A 13,246-nucleotide genomic window follows, 5' to 3' on the forward strand; every position below is an offset into this window, starting at 1 on the left:
TCAAGTACTTTAAAGAAAAGTGTACAAGTACTTGAAGTTTGGTCTTATTGCATGTGTCTCCATTTCTCTACGTCGCATGTGTCTCCATCACATACACCAGTTTTGATCATACTTTACCCAACTTCTTTTTTTTTGTGTGATTACAGTAATAATTCATATATATGTGGCTGCTTGGTCTAGTGGTATGATTTTTTGCTTTGGGTGCGAGAGGTCCCGGGTTCAATTCCCGGAGCAGCCCAGCGATTTTGATCCATTGACATTGTTCAAAAATTATTTTGGCATTTGCCAATGCATTCAGAAATGTCTAAATTTCCACATTCCCCCACCATGGAAATAACATCAAGTACTTTAAAGAAAAGTGTACAAGTACTTGAAGTTTGTTCTTATTGCATGCGTCTCCATCTCTCTACGTCGCATGTGTCTCCATCACATACACCAGTTTTGATCATACTTTACCCCAACTTCTTTTTTTTTGTGTGATTACAGTAATAATTCATATATATGTGGCTGCTTGGTCTAGTGGTATGATTTTTGCTTTGGGTGCGAGAGGTCCCGGGTTCAATTCCCGGAGCAGCCCAGCGATTTTGATCCATTGACATTGTTCAAAAATTATTTTGGCATTTGCCAATGCATTCAGAAATGTCTAAATTTCCACATTCCCCACCATGGAAATAACATCAAGTACTTTAAAGAAAAGTGTACAAGTACTTGAAGTTTTGTCTTATTGCATGTGTCTCCATCTCTCTACGTCGCATGTGTCTCCATCACATACACCAGTTTTGATCATACTTTACCCCAACTTGTTTTTTTTTGTGTAATTACAGTAATAATTCATATATATGTGGCTGCTTGGTCTAGTGGTATGATTCTCGCTTTGGGTGCGAGAGGTCCCGGGTTCAATTCCCGGAGCAGCCCAGCGATTCCCACCATGGAAATAACATCAAGTACTTTAAAGAAAAGAGTACAAGTACTTGAAGTTTGTTCTTATTGCATGTGTCTCCATCTCTCTACATCGCATGTGTCTCCATCTCTCTACGTCGCATGTGTCTCCATCTCTCTACGTCGCATGTGTCTCCATCACATACACCAGTTTTGATCATACTTTACCCCAACTTCTTTTTTTTTGTGTGATTACAGTAATAATTCATATATATGTGGCTGCTTGGTCTAGTGGTATGATTTTTGCTTTGGGTGCGAGAGGTCCCGGGTTCAATTCCCGGAGCAGCCCAGCGATTTTGATCCATTGACATTGTTCAAAAATTATTTTGGCATTTGCCAATGCATTCAGAAATGTCTAAATTTCCACATTCCCCACCATGGAAATAACATCAAGTACTTTAAAGAAAAGTGTACAAGTACTTGAAGTTTGGTCTTATTGCATGTGTCTCCATCTCTCTACGTCGCATGTGTCTCCATCACATACACCAGTTTTGATCATACTTTTACCCCAACTTCTTTTTTTTTTGTGTGATTACAGTAATAATTCATATATATGTGGCTGCTTGGTCTAGTGGTATGATTTTTGCTTTGGGTGCGAGAGGTCCCGGGTTCAATTCCCGGAGCAGCCCAGCGATTTTGATCCATTGACATTGTTCAAAAATTATTTTGGCATTTGCCAATGCATTCAGAAATGTCTAAATTTCCACATTCCCCACCATGGAAATAACATCAAGTACTTTAAAGAAAAGTGTACAAGTACTTGAAGTTTGTTCTTATTGCATGCGTCTCCATCTCTCTACGTCGCATGTGTCTCCATCACATACACCAGTTTTGATCATACTTTACCCCAACTTCTTTTTTTTTGTGTGATTACAGTAATAATTCATATATATGTGGCTGCTTGGTCTAGTGGTATGATTTTTGCTTTGGGTGCGAGAGGTCCCGGGTTCAATTCCCGGAGCAGCCCAGCGATTTTGATCCATTGACATTGTTCAAAAATTATTTTGGCATTTGCCAATGCATTCAGAAATGTCTAAATTTCCACATTCCCCACCATGGAAATAACATCAAGTACTTTAAAGAAAAGTGTACAAGTACTTGAAGTTTGGTCTTATTGCATGTGTCTCCATCTCTCTACGTCGCATGTGTCTCCATCACATACACCAGTTTTGATCATACTTTACCCCAACTTCTTTTTTTTGTGTGATTACAGTAATAATTCATATATATGTGGCTGCTTGGTCTAGTGGTATGATTTTTGCTTTGGGTGCGAGAGGTCCCGGGTTCAATTCCCGGAGCAGCCCAGCGATTTTGATCCATTGACATTGTTCAAAAAATTATTTTGGCATTTGCCAATGCATTCAGAAATGTCTAAATTTCCACATTCCCCACCATGGAAATAACATCAAGTACTTTAAAGAAAAGTGTACAAGTACTTGAAGTTTGGTCCTTATTGCATGTGTCTCTATCTCTCTACGTCGCATGTGTCTCCATCACATACACCAGTTTTGATCATACTTTACCCCAACTTCTTTTTTTTTGTGTGATTACAGTAATAATTCATATATATGTGGCTGCTTGGTCTAGTGGTATGATTTTTGCTTTGGGTGCGAGAGGTCCCGGGTTCAATTCCCGGAGCAGCCCAGCGATTTTGATCCATTGACATTGTTCAAAAATTATTTTGGCATTTGCCAATGCATTCAGAAATGTCTAAATTTCCACATTCCCCACCATGGAAATAACATCAAGTACTTTAAAGAAAAGTGTACAAGTACTTGAAGTTTGTTCTTATTGCATGCGTCTCCATCTCTCTACGTCGCATGTGTCTCCATCACATACACCAGTTTTGATCATACTTTACCCCAACTTCTTTTTTTTTGTGTGATTACAGTAATAATTCATATATATGTGGCTGCTTGGTCTAGTGGTATGATTTTTGCTTTGGGTGCGAGAGGTCCCGGGTTCAATTCCCGGAGCAGCCCAGCGATTTTGATCCATTGACATTGTTCAAAAATTATTTTGGCATTTGCCAATGCATTCAGAAATGTCCTAAATTTCCACATTCCCCACCATGGAAATAACATCAAGTACTTTAAAGAAAAGTGTACAAGTACTTGAAGTTTGGTCTTATTGCATGTGTCTCCATCTCTCTACGTCGCATGTGTCTCCATCACATACACCAGTTTTGATCATACTTTACCCCAACTTGTTTTTTTTTGTGTAATTACAGTAATAATTCATATATATGTGGCTGCTTGGTCTAGTGGTATGATTCTCGCTTTGGGTGCGAGAGGTCCCGGGTTCAATTCCCGGAGCAGCCCAGCGATTCCCACCATGGAAATAACATCAAGTACTTTGAAGAAAAGTGTACAAGTACTTGAAGTTTGTTCTTATTGCATGTGTCTCCATCTCTCTACGTCGCATGTGTCTCCATCTCTCTACGTCGCATGTGTCTCCATCTCTCTACGTCGCATGTGTCTCCATCACATACACCAGTTTTGATCATACTTTACCCCAACTTCTTTTTTTTTGTCGTGATTACAGTAATAATTTCATATATATGTGGCTGCTTGGTCTAGTGGTATGATTCTTGCTTTGGGTGCGAGAGGTCCCGGGTTCAATTCCCGGAGCAACCCAGCGATTTTGATCCATTGACATTGTTCAAAAATTATTTTGGCATTTGCCAATGCATTCAGAAATGTCTAAATTTCCACATTCCCCACCATGGAAATAACATCAAGTACTTTAAAGAAAAGTGTACAAGTACTTGAAGTTTGTTCTTATTGCATGTGTCTCCATCTCTCTACGTCGCATGTGTCTCCATCACATACACCAGTTTTGATCATACTTTACCCCAACTTGTTTTTTTTGCGTAATTACAGTAATAATTCATATATATGCGGCTGCTTGGTCTAGTGGTATGATTCTCGCTTTGGGTGCGAGAGGTCCCGGGTTCAATTCCCGGAGCAGCCCAGCGATTTTGATCCATTGACATTGTTCGAAAATTATTTTGACATTTGCCAATGCATTCAGAAATGTCTAAATTTCCACATTCCCCACCATGGAAATAACATCAAGTACTTTAAAGAAAAGTGTACAAGTACTTGAAGTTTGTTCTTATTGCATGTGTCTCCATCTCTCTACGTCGCATGTGTCTCCATCACATACACCAGTTTTGATCATACTTTACCCCAACTTCTTTTTTTTTGTGTGATTACAGTAATAATTCATATATATGTGGCTGCTTGGTCTAGTGGTATGATTCTCGTTTTGGGTGCGAGAGGTCCCGGGTTCAATTCCCGGAGCAGCCCAGCGATTTTGATCCATTGACATTGTTCGAAAATTATTTTGACATTTGCCAATGCATTCAGAAATGTCTAAATTTCCACATTCCCCACAATGGAAATAACATCAAGTACTTTAAAGAAAAGTGTACAAGTACTTGAAGTTTGTTCTTATTGCATGTGTCTCCATCTCTCTACGTCGCATGTGTCTCCATCACATACACCAGTTTTGATCATACTTTACCCCAACTTCTTTTTTTTTGTGTGATTACAGTAATAATTCATATATATGTGGCTGCTTGGTCTAGTGGTATGATTCTTGCTTTGGGTGCGAGAGGTCCCGGGTTCAATTCCCGGAGCAACCCAGCGATTTTGATCCATTGACATTGTTCAAAAATTATTTTGGCATTTGCCAATGCATTCAGAAATGTCTAAATTTCCACATTCCCCACCATGGAAATAACATCAAGTACTTTAAAGAAAAGTGTACAAGTACTTGAAGTTTGTTCTTATTGCATGTGTCTCCATCTCTCTACGTCGCATGTGTCTCCATCACATACACCAGTTTTGATCATACTTTACCCCAACTTGTTTTTTTTGTGTAATTACAGTAATAATTCATATATATGCGGCTGCTTGGTCTAGTGGTATGATTCTCGCTTTGGGTGCGAGAGGTCCCGGGTTCAATTCCCGGAGCAGCCCAGCGATTTTGATCCATTGACATTGTTCGAAAATTATTTTGACATTTGCCAATGCATTCAGAAATGTCTAAATTTCCACATTCCCCACCATGGAAATAACATCAAGTACTTTAAAGAAAAGTGTACAAGTACTTGAAGTTTGTTCTTATTGCATGTGTCTCCATCTCTCTACGTCGCATGTGTCTCCATCACATACACCAGTTTTGATCATACTTTACCCCAACTTCTTTTTTTTTGTGTGATTACAGTAATAATTCATATATATGTGGCTGCTTGGTCTAGTGGTATGATTCTCGTTTTGGGTGCGAGAGGTCCCGGGTTCAATTCCCGGAGCAGCCCAGCGATTTTGATCCATTGACATTGTTCGAAAATTATTTTGACATTTGCCAATGCATTCAGAAATGTCTAAATTTCCACATTCCCCACAATGGAAATAACATCAAGTACTTTAAAGAAAAGTGTACAAGTACTTGAAGTTTGTTCTTATTGCATGTGTCTCCATCTCTCTACGTCGCATGTGTCTCCATCACATACACCAGTTTTGATCATACTTTACCCCAACTTCTTTTTTTTTGTGTGATTACAGTAATAATTCATATATATGTGGCTGCTTGGTCTAGTGGTATGATTCTTGCTTTGGGTGCGAGAGGTCCCGGGTTCAATTCCTGGAGCAACCCAGCGATTTTGATCCATTGACATTGTTCAAAAATTATTTTGGCATTTGCCAATGCATTCAGAAATGTCTAAATTTCCACATTCCCCACCATGGAAATAACATCACGTACTTTAAAGAAAAGTGTACAAGTACTTGAAGTTTGTTCTTATTGCATGTGTCTCCATCTCTCTACGTCGCATGTGTCTCCATCACATACACCAGTTTTGATCATACTTTACCCCAACTTGTTTTTTTTGTGTAATTACAGTAATAATTCATATATATGCGGCTGTTTGGTCTAGTGGTATGATTCTCGCTTTGGGTGCGAGAGGTCCCGGGTTCAATTCCCGGAGCAGCCCAGCGATTTTGATCCATTGACATTGTTCGAAAATTATTTTGACATTTGCCAATGCATTCAGAAATGTCTAAATTTCCACATTCCCCCACCATGGAAATAACATCAAGTACTTTAAAGAAAAGTGTACAAGTACTTGAAGTTTGCTCTTATTGCATGTGTCTCCATCTCTCTACGTCGCATGTGTCTCCATCACATACACCAGTTTTGATCATACTTTACCCCAACTTGTTTTTTTTGTGTAATTACAGTAATAATTCATATATATGCGGCTGCTTGGTCTAGTGGTATGATTCTCGCTTTGGGTGCGAGAGGTCCCGGGTTCAATTCCCGGAGCAGCCCAGCGATTTTGATCCATTGACATTGTTCGAAAATTATTTTGACATTTGCCAACGCATTCAGAAATGTCTAAATTTCCACATTCCCCACCATGGAAATAACATCAAGTACTTTAAAGAAAAGTGTACAAGTACTTGAAGTTTGTTCTTATTGCATGTGTCTCCATCTCTCTACGTCGCATGTGTCTCCATCACATACACCAGTTTTGATCATACTTTACCCCAACTTCTTTTTTTTTGTGTGATTACAGTAATAATTCATATATATGTGGCTGCTTGGTCTAGTGGTATGATTCTTGCTTTGGGTGCGAGAGGTCCCGGGTTCAATTCCCGGAGCAACCCAGCGATTTTGATCCATTGACATTGTTCAAAAATTATTTTGGCATTTGCCAATGCATTCAGAAATGTCTAAATTTCCACATTCCCCACCATGGAAATAACATCACGTACTTTAAAGAAAAGTGTACAAGTACTTGAAGTTTGTTCTTATTGCATGTGTCTCCATCTCTCTACGTCGCATGTGTCTCCATCACATACACCAGTTTTGATCATACTTTACCCCAACTTGTTTTTTTTGTGTAATTACAGTAATAATTCATATATATGCGGCTGTTTGGTCTAGTGGTATGATTCTCGCTTTGGGTGCGAGAGGTCCCGGGTTCAATTCCCGGAGCAGCCCAGCGATTTTGATCCATTGACATTGTTCGAAAATTATTTTGACATTTGCCAATGCATTCAGAAATGTCTAAATTTCCACATTCCCCACCATGGAAATAACATCAAGTACTTTAAAGAAAAGTGTACAAGTACTTGAAGTTTGCTCTTATTGCATGTGTCTCCATCTCTCTACGTCGCATGTGTCTCCATCACATACACCAGTTTTGATCATACTTTACCCCAACTTGTTTTTTTTGTGTAATTACAGTAATAATTCATATATATGCGGCTGCTTGGTCTAGTGGTATGATTCTCGCTTTGGGTGCGAGAGGTCCCGGGTTCAATTCCCGGAGCAGCCCAGCGATTTTGATCCATTGACATTGTTCGAAAATTATTTTGACATTTGCCAACGCATTCAGAAATGTCTAAATTTCCACATTCCCCACCATGGAAATAACATCAAGTACTTTAAAGAAAAGTGTACAAGTACCTGAAGTTTGTTCTTATTGCATGTGTCTCCATCTCTCTACGTCGCATGTGTCTCCATCACATACACCAGTTTTGATCATACTTTACCCCAACTTCTTTTTTTTTTGTGTGATTACAGTAATAATTCATATATATGTGGCTGCTTGGTCTAGTGGTATGATTCTTGCTTTGGGTGCGAGAGGTCCTGGGTTCAATTCCCGGAGTAACCCAGCGATTTTGATCCATTGACATTGTTCAAAAATTATTTTGGCATTTGCCAATGCATTCAGAAATGTCTAAATTTCCACATTACGTCGCATGTGTCTCCATCACATACACTAGTTTTGATCATACTTTACCCCAACTTGTTTTTTTTGTGTAATTACAGTAATAATTCATATATATGCGGCTGTTTGGTCTAGTGGTATGATTCTTGCTTTGGGTGCGAGAGGTCCCGGGTTCAATTCCCGGAGCAGCCTAGCGATTTTGATCCATTGACATTGTTCGAAAATTATTTTGACATTTGCCAATGCATTCAGAAATGTCTAAATTTCCACATTCCCCCACCATGGAAATAACATCAAGTACTTTAAAGAAAAGTTACAAGTACTTGAAGTTTGTTCTTATTGCATGTGTCTCCATCTCTCATCACATACACCAGTTTTGATCATACTTTACCCCAACTTGTTTTTTTTGTGTAATTACAGTAATAATTCATATATATGCAGCTGCTTGGTCTAGTGGTATGATTCTCGTTTTGGGTGCGAGAGGTTCCGGATTCAATTCCCGGAGCAGCCCAGAGATTTTGATCCATTGACATTGTTCGAAAATTATTTTAACATTTGCCAACGCATTCAGAAATGTCTAAATTTCCACATTCCCCACCATGGAAAAAACATCAAGTACTTTAAAGAAAAGTGTACAAGTACTTGAAGTTTGTTCTTATTGCATGTGTCTCCATCTCTCATCACATACACCAGTTTTGATCATACTTTACCCCAACTTGTTTTTTTTGTGTAATTACAGTAATAATTCATATATATGCAGCTGCTTGGTCTAGTGGTATGATTCTCGCTTTGGGTGCGAGAGGTCCTGGGTTCAATTCCCGGAGCAGCCCAGCGATTTTGATCCATTGACATTATTCGAAAATTATTTTAACATTTGCCAACGCATTCAGAAATGTCTAAATTTCCACATTCCCCACCATGGAAAAAACATCAAGTACTTTAAAGAAAAGTGTACAAGTACTTGAAGTTTGTTCTTATTGCATGTGTCTCCATCTCTCTACGTCGCATGTGTCTCCATCACATACACCAGTTTTGATCATACTTTACCCCAACTTGTTTTTTTTGTGTAATTACAGTAATAATTCATATATATGCAGCTGCTTGGTCTAGTGGTATGATTCTCGCTTTGGGTGCGAGAGGTCCCGGGTTCAATTCCCGGAGCAGCCCAGCGATTTTGATCCATTGACATTGTTCGAAAATTATTTTGACATTTGCCAACGCATTCAGAAATGTCTAAATTTCCACATTCCCCACCATGGAAATAACATCAAGTACTTTAAAGAAAAGTGTACAAGTACTTGAAGTTTGCTCTTATTGCATGTGTCTCCATCTCTCTACGTCGCATGTGTCTCCATCACATACACCAGTTTTGATCATACTTTACCCCAACTTCTTTTTTTTTGTGTGATTACAGTAATAATTCATATATATGTGGCTGCTTGGTCTAGTGGTATGATTCTTGCTTTGGGTGCGAGAGGTCCCGGGTTCAATTCCCGGAGCAGCCTAGCGATTTTGATCCATTGACATTGTTCAAAAATTATTTTGGCATTTGCCAATGCATTCAGAAATGTCTAAATTTCCACATTCCCCACCATGGAAATAACATCAAGTACTTTAAAGAAAAGTGTACAAGTACTTGAAGTTTGTTCTTATTGCATGTGTCTCCATCTCTCTACGTCGCATGTGTCTCCATCACATACACCAGTTTTGATCATACTTTACCCCAACTTGTTTTTTTTGTGTAATTACAGTAATAATTCATATATATGCGGCTGCTTGGTCTAGTGGTATGATTCTCGCTTTGGGTGCGAGAGGTCCCGGGTTCAATTCCCGGAGCAGCCCAGCGATTTTGATCCATTGACATTGTTCGAAAATTATTTTGACATTTGCCAATGCATTCAGAAATGTCTAAATTTCCACATTCCCCACCATGGAAATAACATCAAGTACTTTAAAGAAAAGTGTACAAGTACTTGAAGTTTGTTCTTATTGCATGTGTCTCCATCTCTCTACGTCGCATGTGTCTCCATCACATACACCAGTTTTGATCATACTTTACCCCAACTTGTTTTTTTTGTGTAATTACAGTAATAATTCATATATATGCGGCTGCTTGGTCTAGTGGTATGATTCTCGCTTTGGGTGCGAGAGGTCCCGTGTTCAATTCCCGGAGCAGCCCAGCGATTTTGATCCATTGACATTGTTCGAAAATTATTTTGACATTTGCCAATGCATTCAGAAATGTCTAAATTTCCACATTCCCCACCATGGAAATAACATCAAGTACTTTAAAGAAAAGTGTACAAGTACTTGAAGTTTGTTCTTATTGCATGTGTCTCCATCTCTCTACGTCGCATGTGTCTCCATCACATACACCAGTTTTGATCATACTTTACCCCAACTTCTTTTTTTTTGTGTGATTACAGTAATAATTCATATATATGTGGCTGCTTGGTCTAGTGGTATGATTCTCGCTTTGGGTGCGAGAGGTCCCGGGTTCAATTCCCGGAGCAGCCCAGCGATTTTGATCCATTGACATTGTTCGAAAATTATTTTGACATTTGCCAACGCATTCAGAAATGTCTAAATTTCCACATTCCCCACCATGGAAATAACATCAAGTACTTTAAAGAAAAGTGTACAAGTACTTGAAGTTTGCTCTTATTGCATGTGTCTCCATCTCTCTACGTCGCATGTGTCTCCATCACATACACCAGTTTTGATCATACTTTACCCCAACTTCTTTTTTTTTGTGTGATTACAGTAATAATTCATATATATGTGGCTGCTTGGTCTAGTGGTATGATTCTTGCTTTGGGTGCGAGAGGTCCCGGGTTCAATTCCCGGAGCAGCCTAGCGATTTTGATCCATTGACATTGTTCAAAAATTATTTTGGCATTTGCCAATGCATTCAGAAATGTCTAAATTTCCACATTCCCCACCATGGAAATAACATCAAGTGCTTTAAAGAAAAGTGTACAAGTACTTGAAGTTTGTTCTTATTGCATGTGTCTCCATCTCTCTACGTCCCATGTGTCTCCATCACATACACCAGTTTTGATCATACTTTACCCCAACTTGTTTTTTTTGTGTAATTACAGTAATAATTCATATATATGCGGCTGCTTGGTCTAGTGGTATGATTCTCGCTTTGGGTGCGAGAGGTCCCGGGTTCAATTCCCGGAGCAGCCCAGCGATTTTGATCCATTGACATTGTTCGAAAATTATTTTGACATTTGCCAATGCATTCAGAAATGTCTAAATTTCCACATTCCCCACCATGGAAATAACATCAAGTACTTTAAAGAAAAGTGTACAAGTACTTGAAGTTTGTTCTTATTACATGTGTCTCCATCTCTCTACGTCGCATGTGTCTCCATCACATACACCAGTTTTGATCATACTTTACCCCAACTTGTTTTTTTTGTGTAATTACAGTAATAATTCATATATATGCGGCTGCTTGGTCTAGTGGTATGATTCTCGCTTTGGGTGCGAGAGGTCCCGGGTTCAATTCCCGGAGCAGCCCAGCGATTTTGATCCATTGACATTGTTCGAAAATTATTTTGACATTTGCCAATGCATTCAGAAATGTCTAAATTTCCACATTCCCCACCATGGAAATAACATCAAGTACTTTAAAGAAAAGTGTACAAGTACTTGAAGTTTGTTCTTATTGCATGTGTCTCCATCTCTCTACGTCGCATGTGTCTCCATCACATACACCAGTTTTGATCATACTTTACCCCAACTTCTTTTTTTTTGTGTGATTACAGTAATAATTCATATATATGTGGCTGCTTGGTCTAGTGGTATGATTCTCGCTTTGGGTGCGAGAGGTCCCGGGTTCAATTCCCGGAGCAGCCCAGCGATTTTGATCCATTGACATTGTTCGAAAATTATTTTGACATTTGCCAATGCATTCAGAAATGTCTAAATTTCCACATTCCCCACTATGGAAATAACATCAAGTACTTTAAAGAAAAGTGTACAAGTACTTGAAGTTTGTTCTTATGTGTCTCCATCTCTCTACGTCGCATGTGTCTCCATCACATACACCAGTTTTGATCATACTTTACCCCAACTTGTTTTTTTTGTGTAATTACAGTAATAATTTATATATATGCGGCTGCTTGGTCTAGTGGTATGATTCTCGCTTTGGGTGCGAGAGGTCCCGGGTTCAATTCCCGGAGCAGCCCAGCGATTTTGATCCATTGACATTGTTCGAAAATTATTTTGACATTTGCCAATGCATTCAGAAATGTCTAAATTTCCACATTCCCCACCATGGAAATAACATCAAGTACTTATAACATCAAGTACTTTAAAGAAAAGTGTACAAGTACTTGAAGTTTGTTCTTATTGCATGTGTCTCCATCTCTCTACGTCGCATGTGTCTCCATCACATACACCAGTTTTGATCATACTTTACCCCAACTTGTTTTTTTTGTGTAATTACAGTAATAATTCATATATATGTGGCTGCTTGGTCTAGTGGTATGATTCTTGCTTTGGGTGCGAGAGGTCCCGGGTTCAATTCCCGGAGCAGCCCAGCGATTTTGATCCATTGACATTGTTCGAAAATTATTTTGACATTTGCCAATGCATTCAGAAATGTCTAAATTTCCACATTCCCCACCATGGAAATAACATCAAGTACTTTAAAGAAAAGTGTACAAGTACTTGAAGTTTGTTCTTATTGCATGTGTCTCCATCTCTCTACGTCGCATGTGTCTCCATCACATACACCAGTTTTGATCATACTTTACCCCAACTTGTTTTTTTTGTGTAATTACAGTAATAATTCATATATATGCGGCTGCTTGGTCTAGTGGTATGATTCTTGCTTTGGGTGCGAGAGGTCCCGGGTTCAATTCCCGGAGCAGCCCAGCGATTTTGATCCATTGACATTGTTCGAAAATTATTTTGACATTTGCCAATTCAGAAATGTCTAAATTTCCACATTCCCCACCATGGAAATAACATCAAGTACTTTAAAGAAAAGTGTACAAGTACTTGAAGTTTGTTCTTATTGCATGTGTCTCCATCTCTCTACGTCGCATGTGTCTCCATCACATACACCAGTTTTGATCATACTTTACCCCAACTTGTTTTTTTTGTGTAATTACAGTAATAATTCATATATATGCGACTGCTTGGTCTAGTGGTATGATTCTCGCTTTGGGTGCGAGAGGTCCCGGGTTCAATTCCCGGAGCAGCCCAGCGATTTTGATCCATTGACATTGTTCGAAAATTATTTTGACATTTGCCAACGCATTTCTAAATTTCCACATTCCCCACCATGGAAATAACATCAAGTACTTATAACATCAAGTACTTTAAAGAAAAGTGTACAAGTACTTGAAGTTTGTTCTTATTGCATGTGTCTCCATCTCTCTACGTCGCATGTGTCTCCATCACATACACCAGTTTTGATCATACTTTACCCCAACTTGTTTTTTTTGTGTAATTACAGTAATAATTCATATATATGTGGCTGCTTGGTCTAGTGGTATGATTCTTGCTTTGGGTGCGAGAGGTCCCGGGTTCAATTCCCGGAGC

At 38.9% G+C, this 13,246-nt stretch overlaps 25 non-coding genes across 25 annotated transcripts; all 25 read left to right on the forward strand.

The window, feature by feature from the left end:
- Positions 1-843: 843 nt before the first annotated feature.
- Trnap-ugg (transfer RNA proline (anticodon UGG)) lies at positions 844-915 on the forward strand. Its single transcript has one exon. It is a non-coding gene; the product is annotated as a tRNA-Pro (tRNA).
- Positions 916-2,171: 1,256 nt separating this feature from the next.
- On the forward strand, positions 2,172-2,243 carry Trnap-ugg (transfer RNA proline (anticodon UGG)). The gene has a single exon. It is a non-coding gene; the product is annotated as a tRNA-Pro (tRNA).
- A 268-nt stretch (positions 2,244-2,511) lies between these two features.
- Trnap-ugg (transfer RNA proline (anticodon UGG)) lies at positions 2,512-2,583 on the forward strand. The gene has a single exon. It is a non-coding gene; the product is annotated as a tRNA-Pro (tRNA).
- A 266-nt stretch (positions 2,584-2,849) lies between these two features.
- Positions 2,850-2,921, forward strand: Trnap-ugg (transfer RNA proline (anticodon UGG)). Its single transcript has one exon. It is a non-coding gene; the product is annotated as a tRNA-Pro (tRNA).
- A 267-nt stretch (positions 2,922-3,188) lies between these two features.
- On the forward strand, positions 3,189-3,260 carry Trnap-ugg (transfer RNA proline (anticodon UGG)). The gene has a single exon. It is a non-coding gene; the product is annotated as a tRNA-Pro (tRNA).
- Positions 3,261-3,840: 580 nt separating this feature from the next.
- Positions 3,841-3,912, forward strand: Trnap-ugg (transfer RNA proline (anticodon UGG)). Its single transcript has one exon. It is a non-coding gene; the product is annotated as a tRNA-Pro (tRNA).
- Positions 3,913-4,178: 266 nt separating this feature from the next.
- Positions 4,179-4,250, forward strand: Trnap-ugg (transfer RNA proline (anticodon UGG)). The gene has a single exon. It is a non-coding gene; the product is annotated as a tRNA-Pro (tRNA).
- Positions 4,251-4,853: 603 nt separating this feature from the next.
- Trnap-ugg (transfer RNA proline (anticodon UGG)) lies at positions 4,854-4,925 on the forward strand. The gene has a single exon. It is a non-coding gene; the product is annotated as a tRNA-Pro (tRNA).
- A 266-nt stretch (positions 4,926-5,191) lies between these two features.
- On the forward strand, positions 5,192-5,263 carry Trnap-ugg (transfer RNA proline (anticodon UGG)). The gene has a single exon. It is a non-coding gene; the product is annotated as a tRNA-Pro (tRNA).
- Positions 5,264-5,866: 603 nt separating this feature from the next.
- On the forward strand, positions 5,867-5,938 carry Trnap-ugg (transfer RNA proline (anticodon UGG)). Its single transcript has one exon. It is a non-coding gene; the product is annotated as a tRNA-Pro (tRNA).
- A 266-nt stretch (positions 5,939-6,204) lies between these two features.
- On the forward strand, positions 6,205-6,276 carry Trnap-ugg (transfer RNA proline (anticodon UGG)). The gene has a single exon. It is a non-coding gene; the product is annotated as a tRNA-Pro (tRNA).
- Positions 6,277-6,879: 603 nt separating this feature from the next.
- On the forward strand, positions 6,880-6,951 carry Trnap-ugg (transfer RNA proline (anticodon UGG)). Its single transcript has one exon. It is a non-coding gene; the product is annotated as a tRNA-Pro (tRNA).
- A 265-nt stretch (positions 6,952-7,216) lies between these two features.
- Trnap-ugg (transfer RNA proline (anticodon UGG)) lies at positions 7,217-7,288 on the forward strand. The gene has a single exon. It is a non-coding gene; the product is annotated as a tRNA-Pro (tRNA).
- Positions 7,289-7,804: 516 nt separating this feature from the next.
- Trnap-ugg (transfer RNA proline (anticodon UGG)) lies at positions 7,805-7,876 on the forward strand. The gene has a single exon. It is a non-coding gene; the product is annotated as a tRNA-Pro (tRNA).
- Positions 7,877-8,779: 903 nt separating this feature from the next.
- Positions 8,780-8,851, forward strand: Trnap-ugg (transfer RNA proline (anticodon UGG)). Its single transcript has one exon. It is a non-coding gene; the product is annotated as a tRNA-Pro (tRNA).
- A 266-nt stretch (positions 8,852-9,117) lies between these two features.
- Trnap-ugg (transfer RNA proline (anticodon UGG)) lies at positions 9,118-9,189 on the forward strand. The gene has a single exon. It is a non-coding gene; the product is annotated as a tRNA-Pro (tRNA).
- Positions 9,190-9,454: 265 nt separating this feature from the next.
- Trnap-ugg (transfer RNA proline (anticodon UGG)) lies at positions 9,455-9,526 on the forward strand. The gene has a single exon. It is a non-coding gene; the product is annotated as a tRNA-Pro (tRNA).
- A 603-nt stretch (positions 9,527-10,129) lies between these two features.
- Trnap-ugg (transfer RNA proline (anticodon UGG)) lies at positions 10,130-10,201 on the forward strand. Its single transcript has one exon. It is a non-coding gene; the product is annotated as a tRNA-Pro (tRNA).
- A 266-nt stretch (positions 10,202-10,467) lies between these two features.
- On the forward strand, positions 10,468-10,539 carry Trnap-ugg (transfer RNA proline (anticodon UGG)). Its single transcript has one exon. It is a non-coding gene; the product is annotated as a tRNA-Pro (tRNA).
- A 265-nt stretch (positions 10,540-10,804) lies between these two features.
- Trnap-ugg (transfer RNA proline (anticodon UGG)) lies at positions 10,805-10,876 on the forward strand. Its single transcript has one exon. It is a non-coding gene; the product is annotated as a tRNA-Pro (tRNA).
- Positions 10,877-11,141: 265 nt separating this feature from the next.
- On the forward strand, positions 11,142-11,213 carry Trnap-ugg (transfer RNA proline (anticodon UGG)). Its single transcript has one exon. It is a non-coding gene; the product is annotated as a tRNA-Pro (tRNA).
- A 266-nt stretch (positions 11,214-11,479) lies between these two features.
- On the forward strand, positions 11,480-11,551 carry Trnap-ugg (transfer RNA proline (anticodon UGG)). The gene has a single exon. It is a non-coding gene; the product is annotated as a tRNA-Pro (tRNA).
- Positions 11,552-11,811: 260 nt separating this feature from the next.
- On the forward strand, positions 11,812-11,883 carry Trnap-ugg (transfer RNA proline (anticodon UGG)). The gene has a single exon. It is a non-coding gene; the product is annotated as a tRNA-Pro (tRNA).
- A 281-nt stretch (positions 11,884-12,164) lies between these two features.
- On the forward strand, positions 12,165-12,236 carry Trnap-ugg (transfer RNA proline (anticodon UGG)). Its single transcript has one exon. It is a non-coding gene; the product is annotated as a tRNA-Pro (tRNA).
- Positions 12,237-12,501: 265 nt separating this feature from the next.
- Positions 12,502-12,573, forward strand: Trnap-ugg (transfer RNA proline (anticodon UGG)). The gene has a single exon. It is a non-coding gene; the product is annotated as a tRNA-Pro (tRNA).
- Positions 12,574-13,246: the final 673 nt, after the last annotated feature.

This window comes from Condylostylus longicornis, unplaced genomic scaffold (assembly GCF_029603195.1).
Source record: "Condylostylus longicornis isolate FDR11 unplaced genomic scaffold, ASM2960319v2 ptg000581l, whole genome shotgun sequence".
In the NCBI taxonomy this organism is placed as follows: domain Eukaryota; kingdom Metazoa; phylum Arthropoda; class Insecta; order Diptera; family Dolichopodidae; genus Condylostylus; species Condylostylus longicornis.